Source organism: Dendrobates tinctorius, unplaced genomic scaffold (genome assembly GCF_039654945.1).
Source record: "Dendrobates tinctorius isolate UK_male_01 unplaced genomic scaffold, ASM3965494v1 ptg000028l, whole genome shotgun sequence".
NCBI lineage: Eukaryota > Metazoa > Chordata > Amphibia > Anura > Dendrobatidae > Dendrobates > Dendrobates tinctorius.
Window position 1 is genome coordinate 43,708,934 of NW_027361696.1, and position 22,284 is coordinate 43,731,217.

Sequence of the window (22,284 nt, forward strand, 5' to 3'; positions counted from 1 at the left end):
ATGTAGTGTGGTGTGCCGCATCCTTTACTTTTGGTAGTGGTGAAGGACACAAGGAAAGGTGTGGTTCCTGACCTTTTTTTTTTTTTTTTTTTTTTTTTTGCTTCAATCAATCAATCAATCAAATTTATTATCGCCAAGTACATATTACATATATACAAGGAATTCTTTGTGGCAAAGAGGCAACATAATATATAACAACAGATGCAACAAGTAACATCTAACAAGACAGATACAGTATATAGTCTACACATGACGATTTAATTGTTGAACAGAGAGTGGATAGAAGCTGTTCATATGGTGGTTGGTACTGCATTTGGGGACTCTGAAGCGACGTCCTGAAGGGAGTAGTTGGAATGAGGAGTGTCCCGGGTGAGAGGGATCGGATGAAATTTTCAATGCGTGGGATCGAATACTCTTATCATAAAGATCCTGGATTTTAGGCAGGGGGGAGCCTATAATTCTCTTTGCTGTTCTGAAAGTCCTTTGTAAGCGGAGTTTGTCATGCGCAGTGGCTCCCCCATACCAGACTATCAGAAAGGAACAAATCACAGATCTGATGACAGCATTAAAGAATAAGATCAGCAGATTCTTAGACAAACCATATCTTTTCAGCTGACGCAGGAAGAACATCCTCTGTTGTGCTTTTCTTATAACAGCATCCACGTTTTTCCCCCATTTAAGATCATGAGAGATGATAACACCAAGGAATTTGGTCTCTGTGACCCTAAGAACCACTTCGTCATGGATGTAGATTGGAAGTATCTCATGTTGATCTTTCCTAAAATCCACAACCATCTCAGCAGTTTTTTTAGTGTTGAGTACAAGATTATTGGCTTTACACCAGTCACATATTCTTTCCACCTCACTCCGATACAAGTCTTCAGCATTTCCCCTGATGAGACCAATCAGTGTCATATCATCGGCAAATTTCAAGATTTTTACTGAGTCTGCTGAAGAGATGCAATCATTCATATAGAGAGAAAACAGTAACGGGGACAAAACACACCCCTGAGGTGCCCCGATGTTTGTGACCAAGGTGACCTTGAGCCTCCAATGACGACTCAGTGCTTTTATTTTTTGAAAGTTCAGAAGAGGAGGCGATAGAGCTGGAGGCTGTGTCAGCAATGTAAGCCAAAACTTATTCCTGAAGCTCCGGCTTTAAAAGCGGTTTACCTACTCCCAGAAAAGGGAGCCTTCGAGGCCTTGTGGAGCCAGATGATGACGCAGGCTCAACACCTCCTGCATTAGGTGCTATTGTGCTTTTGCCACTACCAGCAGATCCACCACCAACACCATCATTACCAGCTGGCAACACCCGCGCACTTCCACCGCCTCTTCCAACACACTTCCTCATTTTTGGGAAAATGTACCCAAAATACCACCAGCAATATGGTACTATAAAACAGGGTACAAGGTGTTAATAGTATTGGGGAGAATTTGAATGTCCCTACAGACTTGAGGACACTGAATTAATATCTCAGGCCCAGTGTAGATTACACCTCAATATAGCAGGCTGAAATTGGATGGTGTATGAAATGTCTGTATAGGACTGGGGAGAGTTTGAATCTCCCTACAGACTTGAGGACACTGAACTATTATCTCAGGCCCAGTGTAGATTACACCTCAATATAACATGCTGAAATTGGATGGTGTGTAAAATGTCTATATAGGACTGGGGAGAATGTTATGAATGAGTCACCGTAGGAGGCAAAAGAAGAAATACAAGCCAAGTCCAGAAAACCAGAGAAGTTGGCAACTATCAGATTGCAGACCCCTGAACCTATCAACACAACTAGCAGTAGCCGTGGGGGGTTCCTACGATGCCCTAGACCCCTCGATCACAGCCTGAGAAATACATAGGCCTAAAGAAAGAAAAGGGGAAATCTAAACTGCCCCAGAGCAGACCCCAAAGCAATAGGCAGCCCCCAACATATAATGACGGTGAAGCAAGATGAAAATACTAACACGGACAGAAAGATAGACTCAGCAAAGACGGGGCCCCAAAACTACCTAGATAGGAACGGACAGGAAGGCTGCTGTCTGCAATCTGCCAAAACCCTATCAAAGACATAAGCCAACCAGCTGATATGAAAAAGGCCCTGAAGCAGCTAGGCTTCAAAAACTGAATCAGCACTCAGGTATTTTCAGAAGACAGAGCTAAATGAATTCAGCACACCCCAGCAGGGAATGGCAGAAATCCAGAAAAACAAAGCAAAAACAAAGTCAAAGCACAAAAGCAAAAGGCCGAGCAGCAAACTTAGCTTTGGAGGAGCAGGAATTCAGACTGGTCTCCAAGGATCCCACAGAGAAATCACCCGCAGGGCAGAAGGGCGTCGGCAGCATTATATCCAGTCCGTAACTCCACTCAGCCAGTCACAATCATCAGCCTCAGGTGTTTGACAATCAGGCTCACTACCTTTCTTTACCAGAAGAGGGAGTTCCTCGGGCCTCAGTAATGAAGGGGAAAATGAACTCACAACAGGAGAATTTGAATCTCCCTACAGACTTGAGGACACTGAACTATTATCTCAGGCCCAGTGTAGATTACACCTCAATATAACAGGCTGAAATTGGATGGTATATAAAATGTCTATATAGGACTGGGGAGAATTTGAATCTTCCTACAGACTTGAGGATACTGAACTATTATCTCAGGCCCAGTGTAGATTACACCTCAATATACCAGGCTGAAATTGGATGGTATATAAAATGTCTATATAGGACTGGGGAGAATTTGAATCTTCCTACAGACTTGAGGATACTGAACTATTATCTCAGGCCCAGTGTAGATTACACCTCAATATACCAGGCTGAAATTGGATGGTGTATAAAATGTCTATATAGGACTGGGGAGAATTTGAATCTCCCTAGAGATTTTAGCAAGCTGACAATGATGCTCTCAGTCCCATGTATGGCAGCAGGCAGCCTAATAAGCAGGACTGCTGCACACAAAAATGTGGAAAAATGAACGCTTGGTAACTGGGCAAAAAAGAGGAAGAAAAGTATTTTTGCTTTTAAAAAAGCAGTTTGCACAGCAGTGTGAAAACAGGAATGCAACTATCAGGGAGCCTTATAAGGCAGCCTAATAACCAACAGAGCTGATGCACCAAAATATAGCCTCCCCTTGCACTGCACATTAACTGGTGTGTAGTACAGGCAAAATCGCTAGCAGCAGCAGAACTTTTTTTGTATCTTCTTCCCTGCCTAACGCTCTCCCTACAGAATCAGCAGCAGCAGCTCTCCCCATTCTGAGATCAGCAGAAGTAATATGGCAATCGGCGAGCACGCCCTTTTATAGCCCCTGTGACGCCACACAAAGCAAGTCAATCACTTGCATGCCCTTCTCAAAGATGGTGGTGACCGCTGCCGATGTCATCGCATTGCCCACAGTGTGTGTCCTCCATCACTGGCTGAAAAAGGGCGCTGAAGCATCATTTGAAACGTGACTTTGACGCCATGGTTGCCGACCTCGTGGCCGACCTCACGCTATGGTCGGGTTTCGTTTCATGAAACACGACTTTTGCGAAAGTCGGCGACTTTTGAAATTGACAGACCCGTTTCGCTCAACTCTAGAACAATACAATAATTTTTCTCCTGGTTGTAATTAATAAGACAATCATATGCATAATGATACATTTACTGTTATGGGTGTATCATGTCCTGATGTAACTCCTGGAGGATCTGGGATCAAAAGGTCGCACTCCCAACATTTAATAGATCGCAGGCCCTCTCTAGGATCCATCTATCGTTTACCATGACCTGTGAGGAGTTACTTGCGTTAAGGACCCTTTCTCTTCTGGCTGTGAAATTGGAGCTTGAGTTCTCAGCTGCAGCACCTTGTGACCACTGCCTTCCAGCTATATAAACCCTCTCTTATCTTCATTTCTTATATTTCATCTATACTGAACTATTTGAAGCAGCTAGTCTCTGGAGAAGCTGAGGCATTCCTTACAGTTGCAGCAGTGAAATTTCCTGTTGGTGGAGTAGAGGAGTGCTACTGGTTGTGTCTTTTCCCATTGTTTGCCGTACCTTCCTCGTGTTGTCTTTTTGTAGTAGTGGGGCTAGTGTCTCGATAGCCTACACACTAGATCGGGTAAGTTCAGCACCAACGAGGGCCTAGGCACGTAACTACACACAGGGGAGGGACCTATCTAGGGATGATAGGGAGTTCTGGGATCAGACTCAGGCTTATGTAAGGAGGTGACCCCATCTCCCTACTTCCTATTGCCAGGGTCTTGCTTGTACATCTTCCCTACTTTTGTGCCACACGCTGGGCGTCTTCCCCTATCCAGCGTAACATTATAACCAGACCACATTTTTTTTTTGGATATTAACATGGATGCCGGATAGGTTTTCGGGGGAATGTGATAAATTTGTTGTTTTCGGTTAAGCTTGCAAGCTCTGTTTTTGCCCATGATCATCTGGTTATGAGAAACAATGCGTAGGAATTATATATATCCTCCACCTGTATCTCTCAGCTTATGTTACCTGCAGAGATGGTTTTTGGTTCAAAAACTGAAATCATATCTGTCCTCTAGGACAGTGGGGCGGGAGCCATTATGGTGGATGCTTGGTTTGCTCAGAGGCATGGTCTCTCCTGTAGCGAGCAGACACGGCCACAGTGAAGCTATCTGTGTGTCGCTCTGTAAGGATAAGTCGAGGACATGTTCCGTTCTTACAGACCTACACCTTCTAGTTTTGTCTAGTTTTCAAACAGTTAAATATATTTGCTGTTTGATCACATTCAAAACTATAGAGACAGTGTGTGTCAGTCCATATACTTAAAAAACACGGAGCTTGACAATTTTACGTACACCGGACAGCCGTGTACGTGCACGCTCCTCTCTCAGTACCGTGTAACGGCTATTATCACGGCCACAGTGAAGCTATCTGTGTGTCGCTCTGTAAGGATAAGTCGAGGACTTGTTCCGTTCTTACAGACCTACACTCTAGGGAGATTCCTATTCTGCCCAATTCTATATACACCTTGTAGTTTGTCATAAACTAGCCAATTTCTGCCTGTGACAGAGCGCTGTGATATTCAATGGGCCTCACACAATCCAAAAGTGTCCAGTGTCCACAAGTGTGTGCAGAAATTCAAAATCTCCGTTATCCTCTAGTGACATTTTTCACACCTGCGACATCGAGCGTGTGACATAGCGCTGTGATATTCAGTGGGCCTCACACAATCCAAAAGCGTCCAGTGTCCACAAGTGTGTGCAGAAATTCAAAATCTCCATTATCCTCTAGTGACATTTTTCACACCTGCGACATCGAGCCTGTGACATAGCGCTGTGATATTTAGTGGGCCTCACACAATCCAAAAGTGTCCAGTGTCCACAAGTGTGTGCAGAAATTCAAAATCTCCGTTATCCTCTAGTGACATTTTTTACACCTGCGACATCGAGCCTGTGATATAGCGCTGTGATATTCAGTGGGCCTCACACAATGCAAAAGTGTCCAGTGTCCACAAGTGTGTGCAGAAATTCAAAATCTCTGTTATCCTCTAGTGACATTTTTCACACCTGCGACATCGAGCCTGTGACATAGCGCTGTGATATTCAGTGGGCCTCACACAATCCAAAAGTGTCCAGTGTCCACAAGTGTGTGCAGAAATTCAAAATCTCCGTTATCCTCTAGTGACATTTTTCACACCTGCGACATCGAGCCTGTGACATAGCGCTGTGATATTCAGTGGGCCTCACACAATCCAAAAGTGTCCAGTGTCCACAAGTGTGTGCAGAAATTCAAAATCTCCATTATCCTCTAGTGACATTTTTCACACCTGCGACATTGAGCCTGTGACATAGCGCTGTGATATTCAGTGGGCCTCACACAATCCAAAAGTGTCCAGTGTCCACAAGTGTCTGCAGAAATTCAAAATCTCCCCTGTCCTATAGACACCTTGTACCTTGTTTTACATTACTATATAGTTTGTTGGATTTTGTCTACATTTCTACCAAAAATGAGGAAGGCTGGTGGAAGAGGCAATGGAATTGGGTGGGGGTTGGCAGCTGGTAATGATGGTGTTGGTGGTGGATCTGATGGTAGTGGCAAAAGCAAAATAGGACCGAATGCAGGAGGTGTTGAGCCTGCGTCATCGTCTGGCTCCACAAGGCCTCGAAGGCTTAGTTTTCTAGGAGTTGGCAAACCGCTTTTAAAGTCAGAGCTTCAGGAAAAAGTTTTGTCTTACATTGCTGACTCAGCCTCCAGCTCTATCGCCTCCTCTTCTGAAGTTGTAAAAAATAAAAGCACTGAGTCGTCATTGGAGGCTCATGTTCATGAACCATACCTTTCCTTGTGTCCTTCACCCCAACCAAGATTGAAGGATGACGCAGGCCATACAACTGATTACTCCATGGAGCTGTTTTCACATACCATGCCTGGATTATCAAGTGAAATGGTGAATTACCCAGGCCAAGATGAATCTGACATGGAGTGCACTGATGCACAGCCACTGATAGATGATTCTGCTGGTACATTTACTCAGAGCACTACATTGTCCTCGCAGTGTACAGAGCCAGATTCTGACCCTGAGGAACTCAGGTGCCCATTCCCGCACACTATACCACCACACACGGTGACACAGAGGAAGGTGCACATGACATTGAAGAGGAGTTGATGGATGACCCAGTTGTTGACCCAGATTGGCATCCATTGGGGGAAGAGGGTGCTGCTTCCAATAGCTCAGATGAGGAGGAGGAGCATCCACAGCTGACATCGACATCGCAACAGCTGTTATCTGGCAGGCCCGGAGCACTCCAAAGACAGGTTCCAAAAATCAAAAGAGTTGCTGGACAGCTTGTACAGAGGGTCAAAATATCACAGTGTGCTAGGCCGCAAAATGTCTGCCAAAGTAGGAAGAGTGCAGTGTGGCACATTTTTGAACAAAATCCTCATGATCAGGCCCAGGTTATCTGTAAGAAGTGCGCAAAGACCTTTAGCCGAGGGAAAAATCTGAAAAATTTGAATACCAGTTGCATGCTTAGACATTTAACCAGCATGCACTTGCAAGCGTGGACACAACACCAAACCTCAAGTACCACATGTGCAACTGATCACAAAGAAGGTAGTCAGCAACGCTACATTGTTTCCCCCACTGTAAGCCCACCGGTTAGCACAGCAGCAAATGTTGAGGTGTCGTTGCAAGGCTACAGCAGTCAGGGAATCCCACTGTTATATCAACGAAAGACTGAATCTAGGCCATCAGAAAGAACACCAACTCCATCACCATCATCAACCCTCTCTCCGTCCCAGCTCACCCTCCCAGACACTATGAGTAGGTCAAGAAAGTACTCAGTCTCTCATCCGCGTACACTGGGTTTGAACGCCCACATTGCCAAACTAATCTCGTTAGAGATGATGCCCTATCGGTTGGTGGAAAGTGCAGCTTTCCGCGAACTCATGACCTATGCAGTACCACGCTATGACCTACCCAGTCGCCACTTCTTCTCTCGCAAAGCCATCCCAGCCCTCCACCATCATGTGAAAGACCGCATTGTCCATGCACTCAAGCAGTCATTGAGTGGAAATGTGCACCTCACAACTGATGCATGGTCCAGTCGGCATGGCCAGGGCCGTTACGTGTCCATCACTGCACACTGGGTTAATGTGGTGGATGCAGGGTCCACATGGGACAGCGGTGGTGGGACAGTGCTGCCTAGCCCACGGTATAGGAAACAGTTGGCTGTAGGCGTTCGACCCTCCTCCTCCTCCTCCTCCAGAAGCGAAAGCTCGTCCACAGAGAGCAGTCGTACGAGCACTCCATCTGCAGCTGCCACTGTTGCACACGATGTGTCCCCCTATCGAGCAGCTAGTGGAAAGCGTCAGCAGGCTGTGTTGCAGATGATGTGTTTGGGCGACAGACACACCGCCGAGGTGCTGGCCGAGTACTTGAAGCGACAAACTGAGTCATGGCTGGGCAGTGTACATCTTGAGGCAGGCAAGGTAGTTAGTGATAACGGCCATAATTTTGTGGCAGCCATAGCCCTTTCAAAACTCAGCCACATACCTTGCTTGGCTCACACCTTGAACCTGGTGGTGCAGTGCTTCCTCAATAATTATCCGGAGTTAACAGCCCTGCTCCAGAAGGTGCGAAGACTGTGCGCGCACATCCGCCGGTCGCCTGTACACTCCATTCGTATGCAGAAGCTGCAGAGATTGCTCCACCTTCCCAACCACCTCCTCATTATCGACATTGCAACAAGGTGGAACTCCACCCTGCACATGGTTGAGCGGCTGTGCGAGCAGAGGCAGGCCATAATGCATTTGTGGGAGGATACACAGCTAGGCACTTTGAGAGCAGACATGGAGTTGACAGGTGTGCAGTGGTCGAAGCTGAAAGATCTCTGTAAAGTCCTTCAGTGTTTTGAGGAATGCACACGGCTGGTAAGCGCAGACGACGCCATCCTAAGCATGAGCATCCCACTTATGCGTCTGCTCATGCAAACTTTGACGCACCTTAAGGAGCAGGCGTCTGCCGCCAATGTTGACGAGGAGGAAGAGGTGGAGGGAATCCTTGATGACATTCAGCCATTGTCTACTCAGGGACCTCTCCTGGACGAGGTGGAGGAAGAAGAGGAGGTGGAGGATGATGATGGGGATGATTACTTAGGGGAGGAGGATGCATCTCGTGGGGCAAGTGAAAATGTTGGCGTGGCAAGGTCTGGTACAGGGTTTGTGCGTGACTGGAGGGATGTGGATTTGCCAGAAAGTGCTCCTCCACCCAGCACTCGCAGTGCATCATTGACACCGGGAACATTGGCCCACATGTCAGATTATGCCTTGCAGATCCTAAAAAGGGACCCACGCATTGCCAAAATGATGAACGATGACGACTACCGGTTGGCCAGCATCCTGGATCCACGCTATAAAGGCAAATTACAAAACATCATGCCACAGGAGAACCTTGACCTAATATTGGCTACTAAACAAGCAACTCTGGTTAACCGGTTGGTTGAGGCATTCCCAGCACACAGCAGCGGTGATGGTTCTCACACGAGCCGTACGGGCCGGGGGCAGCTTGGCAGAGGTGTTCGTGGTGCACACAGCAGAAGTGGCGTTGGAGACAGGGGTTTCATGACAATGTTGTGAACTGATTTTTCAAGTACCGCTCAAACAACTGGTGATACTGCATCGATGGAAAGTGATAGGAGACAGCAGTTGTCAACTATGGTTAACAACTACTTTTCCTCCCATATCGATGTTCTCCCGCACAGGTCATTCCCCTTTGACTATTGGGCCGCTAAACTGGACACCTGGCCTGAATTGGCACAATATGCCTTACAGGAGCTCGCTTGCCCAGCTGCAAGTGTACTATCGGAAAGAGTCTTCAGTGCAGCTGGATCAATCCTGACAGAAAAAAGGACCCATCTGTCAACCCAAAATGTGGATGATCTAACCTTCATTAAAATGAACCATGCATGGATTTCCAAGGATTGTGACCCACCTTCCCTTGATGACACATAGGTTGCCAGAAAAATGGCTTGCTTTGGTCCTCCTCCTATTCCGCGAACCTTACCTATTTTGCCTTTTGCAGCAGCTGAATGACCCACATCTACATATGCCACTTTGTAAACCTCCCTAAGAGGGCGGCCCCCCCCATGGCCAGGGTCACCACCTAGCGCACAAAACCGTGCGAGTGCCGTTGCGCTGGACAGGTGGGTAGGCCGACTCTTGGGCGCGGGCACTGGCATAGGGTCCCTCATAGTGCAATCAAGTGTCTCTGACAATGGTGGTGCACACCCGCCGTCAGACACACCGCCGTACTATGAGGGGCCCAGTCCCAGTACCGACGCCCACGAGTGTGCCCCCCTTGCTTGGGCAGGGCCCCAGCATTTGCAATGTTTACCTCTTCCTGCTCCTCCGCTGTGTAGTCTGGGCTGTCAAATCCTTCACTGGGACTGCCACTACAAATTGATTGACCTGAAAGATGATGGTTAAGATGTAGCTATGCCCTGTCCTACTGGCCGGGCTCTAGCTCCAGATGATCAGTGGCTTCCATTTCTTATGGACGTCGACTCACAATTACATGCAGTGGTGGTTTATCATCAACTTTCACAGTTTTCCTACTCACAAACGTGTGACATTCCGGCGCACATTTCAAAATGTGCCCTCTCATGCCAATAAAATAGAATCGCCTACGGCCTGTGGCTTCTGTCTTTTGCACTCCAAAGTTACGTGACAGATCATAATAGCCAGTGAGCACCATGTTTACATCGCTCCCTGTGATAAAAATTGGATTGAGATGAGTAACAGTGATGGAATCAACGGAAGTGCGATACAGCAAGACTTTATTCACAAAAAAATGTTTTCACTGTCTCAACACACAAATTAATTGAGGGTCAGCATCGCCTATGAGAATTGTGACGGAAGTTTTTCCCGTGAATAATAATTCCTAGATTTCTGCAATCAATAGCCTTTATGTCACTAATTGTATGCATCTCATTTCCTATTGCGGAGAGGCTGGACTGTATTACTGAGACAGAAATATATATGAAGATTTAAAAATAACACCAAAAGTATATAGTTGTGTACGCCTCAAATGCATTTCCTTTTTTCCACTTTTTAGATTGCTGTGTAATCCATACTGAGAACACGGAGATTTTACATGTTTAAACTATGCTATATATACCTGCTATCCAGTGATAAAGTACCCTTTCTCAACTTTGTACAATCTGGTCAAATCCATACTGGGCCTGAGAACATCTGAGTCTGCCTCCTGATCTATAGACATATATTTTTAGTGTGTAAACTAGGCTACATATATACGTGTTATCCGGTGAAACTGTACCCTTCATCAACTTTCTACAATGTTGTTGAATCCATACTGGGCCTGAGAACGGCTGCCGAGCTGTTAAGCAAGCTACAGCACCTGTGGTTTGGACACGTAATTTTTTCAGGAATGACGGTTAGGCCTAACTCCGGAATTGCGGTTGACCTGAACTTACTGGGAAATCATCGTTTGCGGGGAATAATCTGAATCCCAGATCCCCATCACTAACGGAGTTCAGCAGATTATCTGCACCTGTAAGTGACAAAAGCTGGTCCTTTCAGTGTAGCGTGCATGCAGCCCCGGACATGTACTGGAATGCTAGACCTGTTATTGCTCGATCTCACGTACCACAGCCTCGCGTATCCCTCTAGTAAGCTTGACGCGTACCGCGGGGCCATGCCGGAGTCTCGGTCGTTAACGGAATAAAGCTGAGAAATCGCTAGCACAACTACAAACGGACATACCACACCACACACAGATTCGACAAAGCTTGCAATCTGTCCATCTTTTCTGTAGTTTGTATGGTAGTGGTTTCCCAGGTGCAGTCCAATTAAGCCACAGGCTCCACTCCTGGTGGTGCCCTTTTGGACATTCCTTTAAGGTTCAGCTTTGCAATCATACTGCCCCCGGAAACCAAAAACTTTGCCTTCAGGGACGCTGTTTGGAGGTTCGTGGGAATAACGCTGCCCGATCAGCAGTCGGCATATGGGTCGGCCTCCCAGGGCTGTGGGGTACTCGGTACCGGGCCGGTGTCAGTGGGATGTGTCACAGCAGCGGTGACCCAGACGGTGGCCCTGGGCGCCCATGTAAATGGCGTGGTATAATGGTAAAGAGTTTATATAGATAGTTTGATGCCACCTGTGGTGTTCGGCAACATAGATGTTAGGCCGACGCTGCATGCAGATCCTCTGGGACAGATTGTGTTGTGCAGCAAAGATGGTGAAGCTCCCCACAGGTGGAGCTGGAGTCCCAGGGAAGTGTAGATGTAGTGATGGGGGAAAGGCACAGGCGGTGTAGGTGCTGGTACCCAGATGTAGCGGTGCTGCAATAACTGTAGGACACCGGAGCGTGCAGTTCCAAAGCTTTACTCACAGTCTGCAGGTTACACAGATGCCTGCCTCCGTGCTGTGTCCTCCGGGTCAGGACCTCTGCCAACCTCCGGGATCAGAATGGAAAGCTCCCTTCCAACACTCCGCCAACATGTACCTTCCTGAACGTCTCCTTTCTAGCGCTTGTGGGGGAAGCACTCACAGGACCGTGGTTCACTGAAATGCCTCCTGTCTAACAGATGTTCCTCAGACTTTACTTGTATGGCAGACAGCTGTAGCCTTTACCTTCTGCCTCGCACATGTCGATGCTGGGGCCTCCGAGCCTTAGTTGGGTACAGAGCATTTATAGCTGCTACTTCCCCCGGTTTCTGCTGTAGGAATGTCAGTGTCCCTACAAACTCGGAGACCGGAATCCGGACCATGCGCTCCAGCTAGGAGTGAGCCTTAACTCTGCTCATCCTCCAGCTCCCCTTCTCACATCCACACACTTCCCCTTCCCTGCACAGAGTGCCCTAACTTACCTCCTCCCGACCACAGAGAGCAGCACCTCAGCAGTCAGGTTCAGAGGTCTCCCTGCTGGCCTGGAGTGGGAAATGTGTTGTGTGTTGGTTTCACTGCTAGAGAGATCCTTCGTTGCTCCCAAGCTTGACAACACACTCCCTAGGAGGAAGGCAATTCCACAGTGGCGACCGTACTCTTGGGGACTCCACAAGTGCACTGAGGCCCAGCCACTGCTAGATGATGCTGCTGGTACATTGACCCAGACCACTACATTCCCCTCGCACTCTACACAGCCAGAATCTGACCCAGAGGAAACTCAGGTTCCCCTTCCCGCATACTATACCACCTTACACGGTGACAAAGAGGAAGGTGCAGATGAAAGTGCAGGTTTCTTGAGCAGGTGGGGGGGCATAATCATGGGCGATGGCACTGGCACAGGGCACCGCATAGTACGAAAAAGTGTCCCTGCCGGTGGGAGGGCCTAAACAGCCAAGTGCAGTGAGATGGAAGATGGGGACGACAAGGAGTTCAGAGTAGTGCAGGGATTCCCTAGCAAGGAGACTTATGTAATTGTTTTCAATGTTGGGACAGCAATTTTTGGGGAGCACTATACTCTGGTGAATGATATATGGGGCCCACCATACACTGGAGCATTCCAAAGGTGGACATCAGACACTGGAGCAGCATTTACAGGGCCCATTATACACTAGAGCAGTAGAAATGGGGCCCATTATATATGGAGCATTATTTGGGCCCATAAGACAGTGGAGCTTCATCCATTGGGACCAACATATACTGTAGCATTATGTGGAGCTCATCATATACGGTTTGAAACATTATATGGGAATAATGATTCCGTATGGAGAAATATATGGGCCTCATTACTCTGTATAGCGCACTAAGCGCTGGCCATAATACTGTATGGAGTTATATACTGTCCGTTTTTGGAGGTATTGGAGAATTTAAAATGGATATCAGTCATGAGATGTAAGAAGTCAAGTATTTTTCATTGTACTATACTGCTATTTCTCTGCCGTATCGGAGCATCATGAGTTGTGGTATGTGTTAAAGGGGCGCTCTTTGGCCCTGGGCCCACGAAAACCTGGAGCCAGCCCTCCCCCCCCACAACTGTAGCCAAATAACCCCCATTTTTCAGTGCGTAACTAGTATTATGAAGTTAATTAAGGTTAACAAGCTTCAGTAACAAGAATTCATGCTTTTGGCATTCAAATGGGCACTGTTGGTGTGTTTCCTGTCCTCCTCTCACTGCCGACTTTAATTCTCCATTGACTTACATTGGGTTTCGTGTTTCAGGACGACCCCGACTTTTCCCTATAGTCAGCCGATTTTGCTCGACCCGACTTTTGGAAAAGTCTGGTTTCATGAAACGAAACTCGACCCTAAAAAAACAAAAGTCGCTCAACACTAGCCTGGACCGACATCTCTGCTGAGCAGGAATCTCTGCAGCCGCAGAAGAATGAGAGACCACAGGAGGACATGGCTTGAGATTCCCTCTGTGCAGTGGGAGAAACTTGACATCTAACATTACCCCCCCAGGCCCCCCTCCTCCCCCCTGAGCCTCGCTACACTCAAAGGCCACAATGAGTAGTGGAGCGCGGATGTTCTCCACTGGCTCCCAGGTCTGATCCTCTGGGCAATGACCCCTCCAATCCACCAGATAATACTTTTTTCCACGTACCACCTTGCAGCCCACAATGGCGTTCACCTCAAACTCGTCCGAGGACAAGCTTGATGTCCTGGCAGATGACTCAGAGAATCGGGACATTTGAATGGGCTTAAGGAGAGAAACGTGGAAGGTATCAGTGATAACCAGTCGTGGGGGAAGGGCCAGCTGGTAGACTATAGGGTTGACCTGTTCGAGGACCTTGAAAGGACCAATGTAGCGAGATGCGAACTTAGTGGACTCGACCTGCAGCCTGATGTTATGGGCGGAGAGCCACACTAAGTCGCCAGGGGAGAAGGTCAGAGCGGGCCACCGATATGCAGCGGCGGATGCCCTGATTGCATCCTGAGTGCGGTCCCAAATGTAACATGCCTCCACCGCCCAGTCTGCCGCCCTAGAATCGGTGGAAGACACGGGCATGGGAACAGGGACTTGTGGATGCTGGCCATAATTGAGGAGGAATGGGATCTGACCGGTGGAATTGGCCACAGCGTTGTTCAACGCAAACTCCGCCCATGGTAGCAGGGATGCCCAGTGATCCTGCCTTGCTGAGACAAAGTGTCGTAGGTATGTGACCAGGGTCTGGCTGACCCTCTCTACAAACCCGTTCGTCTCAGGATGATAGGCCGAGGAGAGATTCAGCTCTCTCCAGAACTGAGACGCAAACTGGGGGCCCCGGTCACTGACCACCTTATCCGGCATACCATGAAGGCGAAAGATATGTTTAATAAACAGCGCTGCCAGACCCCGTGCAGAAAGTAACCTCGCGAGAGGCACCAGATGCACCATTTTGGAGAAATGGTCGGTGACAAAGCAGAAAACCGTGCTGCCCCTGGACTTAGGCAGACCCACCACGAAGTCCATGCCGACCATCTCCCAGGGCCTGTCCGCCAACGGCAGGGGGTAAAGGAGCCCAGCGGGTCATTGCCAGAGAGACGTGTTCTGGGCGCAGGAGACGCACGCCTGAATATAGTCTCTGACGTCCCGAGCCATATGCGGCCACCAGTACGTTCTCGCCAGGAGCTCGGTTGTCTGCTTCATCCCAAAGTGTCCACTTACCCTGGACGTGTGTGCCCAAGAGAGGAACTCCAGTTGCAGAATGGCAAGGACAAAAGCCTTGCCTGGAGGTACCGACTCTAGGGCGACCGGAGCCATGGTCCTCAGGCTCTCGGATGGGACGATCAGCTGAGGCTCTGTCTCCTCCTCCTCCGATGACACTACGGAGTGAGAGAGAGCATCGGCCCGGACGTTCTTCTCACCGGACAGGAAATTAAGGGTGAAGTGGAACCGGGAGAAGAAAAGCGACCATCTGGCCTGGTGAGAATTTAGCCGCTGGGCCGTCTGCAGGTACACCAAGTTTTTGTGGTCGGTATATACCTGGAAGGGGAACCGAGCCCCCTCCAGGAGATACCTCCACTCTGAGAAGGCCAACTTCATTGCCAGCAACTCCCTGTCCCTGATGTAATAGTTCCTCTCTGCCAGCGAAAAGGTCTTGGAGAAAAAGAAGCAAGGTTGCTTCCAACCTTGTGCGTCCTTCTGGAAGAGGACTGCTCCAGCACCGATGGAAGAGGCATCCACACTAAAATAAAGGGTTTGTCCCCATCGGGACGATGTAGAATGGGAGCGCTGGCAAAATTAGTCTTGATGGAGAAGGCCTTGGAGACCTGTTCTGACCACACCTTGGGATTGGCTCCCTTCTTGGTGAGGGTGACCAAGGGAGCCACCAAGGTGGAGAAGTGGGGAATGACCTGGCGATAGTAATTTACAAACCCCAAAAAGCGCTGCACTGTTTTAAGGGAATTGGATTCTTGCTGGTCCATTATCACCTGCAGTTTGGCAGTATCCACAGCCTAACCCTGGGCAGAGATGATGTAGCCCAGGAAAGGCAAGGACTCCTGCTCAAACAGGCACTTCTCCAACTTGGCGTAGTTGGAGTTAGCTTGTAAGCGGGCGAAGACTTTGCCAACCTCTCTCCAGTGGGAGTCCATATCTGGAGAGAAGATGAGGATGTCATCCAGATAGACAACCACCGAGGTGGAGAGCATATCCCAAAAGATATCGTTGACAAAGTCCTGGAAGACAGCTGGCGCATGACAAAGACCAAAGGGCATGACCAGATACTCATAATGGCCGTCCCTGGTGTTAAATGCCATCTTTCATTCACCCCCCGCATGGATGCGTATCAGGTTATAGGCCCCCCCGCAGATCTAATTTGGTGAAATCTCTGACTCCCCGTAATCTATCCAACAGTTCTGATACCAGGGGCAGAGGATATTTTTTTCTTAACGGTCATGGCGTTAAGACCCTTGTAATCGATGCAGGGATGCAGTTCTCCATTCTTCTTCTTGACGAAGAAGAATCCCGCCCCCACTGGTGATACTGACTTCCTAATGAATCCCCTTGCCAGATTCTCCCTGATGTATTGAGACATGGCCTCTGTCTCTGGGAGAGACAAGGGGTAGACTCGACCCCGAGGAGGCTCAGCACCCGGCAAGAGGTCAATAGGACAGTCATAGGGGCGATGCGGTGGTAGGGTCTCCGCCGGCTTTTTGGAGAACACGTCTGCATACTGACGATAGTGTTTGGGGAGCGAGGAAAGATCTGCGGGGACCTTGGTGGAGGCAACGTGATCGCACTCCCTCATACATCTACCCTCACATGATTTACTCAACCAAGAATCCTCCCCGAGGACCACTCTATATGGGGAGAGTGATACCGCAACCAGGGGACCCCTAGAAGAACCTGGTTGATACCTTCGGGCATGACGAGGAGGGATATCGTCTCCTGATGAGATGGAGACACTGAGAGTAACAAGGGTGCGGTCTGGTGGGTAATCTGCGAGGGTAGAGTTACTCCGTTCACCACTCTGACGGTGACTGGTTTAGATTTCACAACCAGGGGTATTGCGTGCCATTGAGCGAAGGCAGACGACATAAAATTGCCCTCTGCTCCGGAATCCACGCAAACTTCAACCGCAAGAGTGAAACAATCAAAGTCAAGTGTCCCCTTAAAGGACAGCTTGGAGGAAAACTCCACTGATTCTAGTGAGCCACCTCCTACGGCCACTAGGCACAAGCGTTTTCCCAGCCGCTATGGGCACCGGTTGGCAAGGTGACCGGACTGCCGGCAAGCATGACAGATCACAGGAGCTCGAGCGGACCGGGGCCTGGATCCCTCACGGGAAGCCCCCTGACGCTCGGACGCCTGATCGGGAGATTCCAGAGGTTTACCAAAACTGAGTGCCAACCTAAACCTCTGCCTACACTGGGAACGCTCCAACCTTCGCTCAGCAAAGCAAAGATCCATACGGGTGGAGACGGTGATAAACTTCTCCAGTGTGGCAGGAATCTCCCTGGTGGCCAGGGCGTCCTTCACATGGGCAGCCAAACCTCTCCAGAATGCCGGAATGAGGCATATCTGGCCACTCCAACTCAAAACCAACGTCCGGAACTTGATGGCAAAGTGGCTGACCATGGACGAGCCCTGTGACAATGCCAGTAGCCGGAGCACGGTGTCATGGGTGACTCGCAGTCCGAGGAAGACCTGCTTCAGAGTGCCCAAGACCTGCGAGGCACTCTGTACCACATGATCACCACGCTCCCACAGCAGTGTGGCCCACTCCAAAGCCCTGCCCGACAAGAGGGAAATAATAATTCCCACCTTAGCCTGCTTGGAGGGGAATCGTGCAGCCAGCAGCTCCAGCTGTATAGTGCACTGGCTCACTAAACACCTACAAGAGGCACTATCGCCCAAGAACTTCTCGGGCAGCGGGAGGTGGGACAAAGTCGGGGCAGGAATGGCAGTGGGCACACGGGAGACATCCTCCATGGCTGCTTGAACATCGACCGCAGTAAGATCCATAGCTGAGTTTGAGCGCTCAAGAGCCGCCAACCTGCCCTCCAGCTGCTGGATGTACCTGTGGAGTTGCTGCTCGTCCACCATTACTAGCCAGACTCTGGCGCTAGTATAATATTAGGGCCTGCGGAACGCACCAAATAATATAAAAGGAGATATGAGGTGCACTTGCAGCCCGGAGTCCACCGTGCAAGATGGAACCTGCTGCTGAGCAATGGCGTAACAAGATGGTGGACGAACGCTTGCTCACTTGTGAGTTAACTTTGCCCAGTGTGAATGGAAACAAACTCTTTTGTTCCTCAGAGCCGCTTAAACAAATGCCGGAGCCTGTTGAACTCACAGAGCTCAGCTGGGTGAGCGCTAATTAGAGGTCACAGAACTCTGTCCCAAAGGCACAGGACTAGAGTTCCTCCAGACCATCAGCAATCAGCGCTGCGGCTGCGGTGCCAGCAAAAGGATAGAATATATACAATCGCGCCAAGTGCGCACAGTACGGCTTCAGCAGAAGCCACTAACCACCCAGGGTGGGGAGGAAAGCGCTAGAGTTGCGCATGGCGTCGCACTGGCTGTTACCTGGCACGGTACCACAGTGCCCTGAGCAGGGAGGCACAATCGGACGCTAGAAAGTGCAGAGAACTGGGATGTACTGTGGTGTATAGCCTAGCCACTGACAGGCGCTGACTCTAACCTCTAAGCTCTAACAACAGACACAACCAAGGGTAGGGGTTTCATAATAAGTCATTCGCAGTTCCAAACATCCGTCATCATACACACCATAAGCCACAAGAGTTTATACTAGCGCATGGCAGAGCGGCCATGCGACTCTTTTATAGCGGCGTCCTTCCAGGACCTTCCCAGTGGACAAATCAGAGCAGGAACGGGACCTGCGCTTGTTACCTCCGACCTCCAATGAGAGGTCGTCCCACGGGCATGCTCAGTAGGCAAAATACAGGACTTTGTCCCTGGAGCGTCTGCTTGCTGCTGACTCAAACATGGTTTTACAGCAGAGCCTGAAGGAGCAACCAGACGCCTAGCATTAGCCTGGGCAAGATGCCTGGACCGACCTCTCTGCGGCCACAGAGGAATGGGAGACCGCAGAGGACATGACTTGAGATTCCCCCTGTGCAGTAGGGGAAACTCGACGCCTAACAGATGGATTGTGCGAAATACAGGGATATTTTTGAGCAAACCTATTTTCAGTCTGTCAGTGATTTGAGACTGAGATGGAGGTTGACCTTCCCACAAAACAATGTCTAAAGCATACTGCTAAAGCAACACTCAAGTGGTTTAAGGGGAAATATACAAATGTTTTGGAGCCCCCTTGTGAAGGCCAAGACATTAATCCAATTGAGAATCTGTGGTCAAACTTGAAGATTGCTGTTTACCAGTGGAAACCATCTAACTTGGAAGAGCTGAAACATTTTTGCCTTGAGAAATGGGCAAAAACCCCAGTGGCAAAATGTGAGCTGATCAGTTTCAGGGCCCCTGTGCTCCTCCAGTTCTGTAGAGGTAAAGCTGCATCAAAGAGAGCATAGTTGAGGCCATGCTGCTGGTCTAAACTATCAAATCTTCAATAATATACCATGCCCGTCTATCCAGATGCCAGATGATACTGAGCTGTGTGCGCCTGAAAAAAAAAGATTAGACAACATTTTTAATACATTTGTATCACAAATATCATCTTTTCACCAAATAAATAGAACTAAACTTTCAAATATAAAAAAATTCTCAAAAGCCTTAATCTATCTGAGATTGAGAGGAGTAGTATGCTCTAAAGCCTCACCCAGTAGCCAGAGAAGAGAGCATTTGTCTCTCTCTAGAGGACCTGATATATTAATGTGTCACATGGCAACTCACTGTTTGATGGCATCTCAGGTTGAAAACTATTTATAGCAGACATGGATTATGGTGAGGGACAGGTGAGGAATATGGTTGTTTTTAATTTTTGTTTTCTTTTTACAGGAGACCATGGCATCAATGGAATAGGCATTAGGTGAGCATAACTGTGTTTGTTATTTTTAAATAAAAAATTAAAAGTGGTATTTTATATTTCAAATAAAGGACTTTATTCTGGTTATGTGTTTATTTACAATGTAACTATAAGATTAATAATGGATATTCATCTTTTAGAAGCCTCTCCATAAATAAGTCATGGGCTTGATGCCACCGGACAATACAAAGGTGACATCAACCCCACAATTATTAACCCCACTTGCCACCGCTACAGGGCAAGTGGGAAAAACAAGGAAAAGTGCCAGAATTGGCACATCTAATAGATGTGCCTCTACTGGGGTGGCAGAAAGCTGATATTTTTGGGCTGGGGAGACCATTATCCACAGCCCCTTTTCAGCCTGAGAATACCAATCCCCAGCTGTCTGCTTTAGCAAGGCTGGTTATCAAAAATGAGGGGACCTCACATCGGGTTTTTTAATTATTTTTTTAAATTTGAAAAAATAGAATGGGGACACCTCTGTTCTTGATAACCAGCCTTGCTAAAGCTGACAGCTGAGGGTTGTAGCCTGCAGCTGTCAGTTTTGCCATGTTGGTTATCAAAAATACAGGGAAACCCACACCATTTTTAAAAAAAATGTATTTATTTAAAGTGCACGGTGATGAATACTCCCTTCAGCTTCTGCCTGTTCTCTCTGTTAGTAATGGCAGCAAGCCTAGACTGATGGGAGTAGTAGTTCTATCAGCCAATGCCTGTGACCGGGGCTTAACTTTTTACCTTCAATAAAAACATGAGCTGCCAGCTCATGCTGTCATCTAACAGTGTGGTAGCTGCAGCGCTCTGACCGGTGGTAATAATCTTACTGCTGATCAGAGTCACTGAACCCGAACAGCAAAAAAATGGACTACCTGGTGAAGTCCACATTCAGAGTCCATTCCCAAACAGTAGGTATTTGGTATGGACCCCGAAACTTACTGGTCGGGTTTGACCATCTCTATTTGAGTAGACAAAAGCCATAAAATATGAAGAAATCTTATTGGATATAGAATTTGCAGAGTTTGCACTCAGATGGTTTTAATAATTTAGTCGAACATGTTTAACCGTTTCATCATGCTCTTGGACGAGGTCTGAGTGATTCACATCTTTCTGAATTCCTGAGGTAGAGAGAAGAAAAGGATTGATGGAGAGCTGTGCGATTTCTTCAACTTTACTCTGCATTGTAGCTCATACCTTTGAGTCTAAGTCTGTTCTCAACTTAGATCAACATCGCTTTCTATCATTATTTGAACCTTATCAGCTTCTATGTTCATAGCCATATATTACAAGGGAAAAGTAAAAATCACAATTATGTTTACAGTCTCCTATGAACAATATTTATTTGTCAATTATATATTTTATATGAAATTATATATTGCTAATTTTGCATTTATATGATTATGGCAATATATTAATATGATTTATAATAATTTACAGCATGCAATATTGACTCTTTAATTTATTCCACCTGTTTACTGTGTGTTCCTTTCTTCTATATGTTATTTGATAAGTTTTATAATAATGTATTTCATCTAATTATTTTTTTAAACCTTTTGTGTTACATGCTTGGTATTGGGTTTCTCTTTTTTTTCTTTGTCTCTTTCACAGGCAATGCATATGTTTTCTTGTACAGTAGGGTGGTTCCATTTGTTTTTTATGTGATTCTTTCCTGTTGGAACTCTCTTTTGAATAGACGCCTGCAGTACCTCCGGCTGAACAAGCCTAGATGTGGCTTATCCCTAATGCCTTGAAAAAGAAGCCAGGACAGAGTCTTTTACATTCCTCCATTTTTATTTTTTTTCTGTTTACCAGTACTGTGCTTAGATAACTCTGCAGGGCAGCATGGTGGCTCAGTGGTTAGTACTGCAGCGCTGGAGTCCTGGGTTCGAATCCCACCAAGGACAACATCTGCAAGGAGTTTGTATGTTCTCCGCGTGTTTGCATGGTTTTCCTCCCACTTTCCAAAGACATACCGATAGGGAATTTAGATTGTGAGCCCCATCAGGGACAGTGATGATAATGTGTGCAACCTGTGAAGTGCTGCAGAATATGTTAGCGCTATATAAAAATTAAGATTATTATTATCTCTCACTTTTTTTCTTAAGGTAAATAAATCTATCCTCAAATTCATTTTATTCCTAAACTCAACAATTTAATTTTTGATCAACTATTTATTATTATTGGTGATGAGTGATTATACTCGTTGCTCGGGTTTTTCCGAGCATGCTCGGTTTGTCCCCGAGTATTTTGGCGTGCTCAGAGATTTAGTTTTCGTCGTCTCAGCTACATGATTTGTGGCTTCTAGACAGCTTGAATACATGTGTGAATGCCTGTTTGTTAGGACATTCCCACATGTATTCAGCCTGTCTACAAGTCGCAAATCATGCAACTGAGACTACGAAAACTAAATCTCCGAGCACGCCAAAATACTTGG